Here is a 4168-nt window from a genome sequence, read left to right as displayed (position 1 = left end):
TATGTTCCTGTAGGTTGTATTTATGTATGTGTGTTTTTGTGTGTGTATGAATACCTGCATGTTCTTGATTATGCATGTATATATTATGTATGGATATATTATATTATGCACAAAATGTATGTATGTATGTATACAAGTATTTACATACAAGTATTTACTATATATGTATATGTATATGTAAATAATTGTATATATATATATATATATATATATATATATATATATATATATATATATGATATATATTCATGTGTGTATGTATGTATATATTTATTTTTTTATTTATGTGCATGCGTAAGTATGCATGTGTGCATGCATCTATATATGGAATTCCTGTCGAACAAATTGCAAAGAGCACAGCGAAGTGAAGAACAAGAAAACATAAAATATGCCGAAGGCCTTTTTAAGATGCAATGCAGCGAATAGGCCTTCGGCATATTCGTGTGTTTTCCTGTTCTTCCCGTCGCTGTTCTATTTGAATGCATATACGTGTGTGTATACATGAATATATGATGGTAAGTATATATAATATAATTTATATATATATATATATATATATATATATATATATATATATATATATATATATATATATATATATATATATATATATATATATATATATATATATATATATGACTGTAATACCTCTCTTTCTTTATATATATATATACATATGTGGATGGATGGATGTATATATATAGTATATACATACATATACATATATATATAGGTGTGTGTGTGCTTGTTTCAATATACATAGATGCAGTATAAATGAATTTGTGTTCATAAATATAAATGTGTATGTGTGTATGTTTATATATATACAAACACACATTTATATTTCTTTCTTGCCTTCATTATTGCTAAAAAAAATGGTTGGCAAAGAACCAACAATGAAGTTAATAACGAATACATATGCAGTATACAGTACATATATATATGTGTATATATACACATATATACAGTATATATATGCATATTTGTATATATATATATATATATATATATATATATATATATATACTGTATACTGTATATATAATCGCTATTAACTTCATTCTATCTAATTGTAGGTTGGCCATAACTAATTGTTTTCTTGTTTCTTTGCCAGCCAGTTTTCATTAGCAATACTGACGACAGGAAAGAAATACAAATGTAGGATCTTAATGCAAGCACCGTACGTTTTTGTATCTGTTAGTTCTTCCTGATGCCATCCCTAACAAAACGTGACTATGTGAGGAAGCGGCCTTCCATTTTTTCTGTAATTACTAATCAGGATTCTTAAATCATATTGTTTATTTAGATTGATTGTATCGTTTTAAGTTAATTTTCAAAATAACAGTCTTTAAGATAACCTCAGTGAATATAAACACCCAGTGACTTAGAACTAGGACCAAAATTACAATGATCCACAGTTCTAGTAACTTTTAAATTTTATGACTGTCAGTTACCTATTTGTATTTCGTTGCTTGTATAGTTCACTTACATATCACTATGTTTCTCTATTTCATCTTTTCTGTAGTTTCTAATCAGGATTCTTTAATAATAAATGTTATTCATTTAGTTTGACTTTATTATTTAAAGTTATTTTTTTTAATCACATAACATCATGGCTTATAAATTCCCAATGCCTTATTAGTGGTGAGGGCGATAACCGTGACCATAGTGAGCTAGGGACGGTACACGGACTGGTAGTGGCGACCTTAGATGAAACTAGGATCAGCTTCTTGCTCGGCAGATCTCTTGTAATGGCTTTGGGTATAGGGGGTTTATTGGTAGGAGTGGTAATGCACGGGGTAATATGGCCTGTAGCCGTAACTGGCTTCAGCCTCAGCAACAGAATCACCGGACCTCTTGTGGTTGTGGTGGACGTAGGGAATGCTGTGGTAGGGACGATAGTATCCTCGGAAAGAAGGCTCGGCTTCGGCCTCATGCTCAGCGGACCTCTTGTGGAAACTGTGGTAGGGGTGGTAGTAGGCGTGGTGGTGGACATCGTGACCATGACTTGGCTCCGCCTCTCGCTTCTCCACCTCAGAAGCGGAAGCGGCAGCCACCAGGAGCACAAACGCTTATATTATATATGTACATATGTATATATATTATGCATGCTTGTATGTATATATGTATATATTTGTATATGATAAGTTAGGCACGAATAAATTCCACGGGAGTGGGTTTATTCTATTTGCAAATACATTATACATTACATTATGTTATAAATGCAATATATATATATATATATATATATATATATATATATATATATATATATATACTTGTGTATCTATGTAGCTCTTAATGCCTTTTGCAACAGGTCCTTGTACTGTACCTTGGGGCACAGTTAGCAAGAACATTTGACTCATTACATGTACTCAAGAATTCTGGAGATGTTACAGGATAAAATTGATTTAACAGTATCTTATAATGTTAGTGGAAAATATAATTTCTGTAAATAATAATAGATATCCATATATCGAAACGTCATATTATATATATATCAGATCCACAAGTACTTATGTCTGTATGTTTATCTGCAGTTGTTCAGTGTGCCAGTGTGTAATTTGCATGGTGTGATTTAAAGTTATGCTTAAAAAGAAAAGGAAAAAAAACAATATCAAGTAAAATACACTTAAATAGAATTCCCTAGTTGTGATTAAATTTCTGACTGTCATAGTTCCCTATTGTGTCATTTGGTTGTTTATATAATTGACTTTCGCTAACATGTTCCATTTTCTTATTAGGATTTTTAAATCATAAACAAAATATATTTATATTGATTTTATCTCAATATGAATTTTCAAAATAAACCTCTCTTAGATACATTTAGGCCATATTAACTCCAATCCATTAGTGGTGGTGAGCGCGGTAACCGTAACCATAGTGAACTCCACTGTGGGAAAGGTGATGGTGGCCATAAAGGAAATCAGGATCAGCTTCTGGCTCGGCAGATCTCTTGTAGTGGCTGTGAGTATAGGGGGTGTATTGGTAGGAGTGATAGTGCACGGGATGATATGACCTGTAGCCGTAACTGGCTTCAGCCTCAGCAACGGGGTCAGCAGATCTCTTGTGGTGACGGTAGACGGAAGGAATGTAGGGTGTGGGCGGTAGTAGTTGGACGAGCCGTAAGGGGCTCTGCTTCGGCCTCAGCTTCGGCGGACCTCTTGTAATGGTGGTGGACATAGGGAGTGTTGTGATAGCCGTAGGAATAGGGACGGTAGTAACCTACATAAGAAGGCTCGGCTTCGGCCTCAGGCTCAGCCGACCTCTTGTGGTAGGGGTGGTAGTAGGTGCGGGGGTACGCGTGGTGGTGAAGACCGTAATCATTGCTGTAGCCACGACTTGGCTCCGCCTCTCGCTTCTCCACCTCAGAAGCGCAAGCGGCAGCCACCAACACCACAAACACCTAAGGATACACAATGTTAAATTAAACACTTATTTTAGAAATCACTCAATATACAAATTAAACATCGTTAATCCTGCTCACAGAACAGTGAACACGCCGAAACTCTACCTACCAAGTACTTCATCTCTGCAGGATTGGTGAGACGGAACAGGGCGATGTGACTCCGGCAATGCGTCTGGCTCCTTATATACCTCTTCCCACACAGGACCTTGACGAAACGCCGACAAGTCAGTACATTACAAAAATAGAAACTGACTTCAAGTAACACACGCCCACATGATATGAAGGACCCGTCTTCAGGTCTTAGTCATTGATCCTCATTAACCTCATACATGCGACTAACACATCAGCGAATTTCCGAAGTCCAACTTTTTACGCGCCAAAATAAACAAATCAATTGATATACACCAGCTTTATATATATATATATATATATATATATATATATATATATATATATATATATATATAAACATATTAATTTATTATTTTATTCATGTGCCTGTGTATGTATGCATGTATGCGTTTTTCTTTGCATGTATTCAGGTACTTGAATAGGCATGTATTTGATATGTAGATAAGTATACAATATGCATGCATGTATGTAAATAGGCATGCATATGTGTATCTATACGTGTGTGTATTTTATGTGTATATATACATGTATATTAATTTATTGGTATATTGATGTACCTACGTATGTATGCATGTATGCATGCATCTAAATGTGTGTGTATATATACGTGAATATATACATATATGA

At 34.1% G+C, this 4168-nt stretch overlaps 1 pseudogene; it reads right to left on the bottom strand.

The window, feature by feature from the left end:
* Positions 1-2816: 2816 nt before the first annotated feature.
* On the bottom strand, positions 2817-3614 carry LOC119599230 (annotated as a pseudogene).
* Between the last annotated feature and the right edge of the window lie 554 nt (positions 3615-4168).

This window comes from Penaeus monodon, chromosome 42 (genome assembly GCF_015228065.2).
Source record: "Penaeus monodon isolate SGIC_2016 chromosome 42, NSTDA_Pmon_1, whole genome shotgun sequence".
Lineage (NCBI taxonomy): Eukaryota > Metazoa > Arthropoda > Malacostraca > Decapoda > Penaeidae > Penaeus > Penaeus monodon.
Note: the sequence above shows the minus strand (reverse complement) of the source record. Positions and strands in the feature narration are given on the sequence as shown.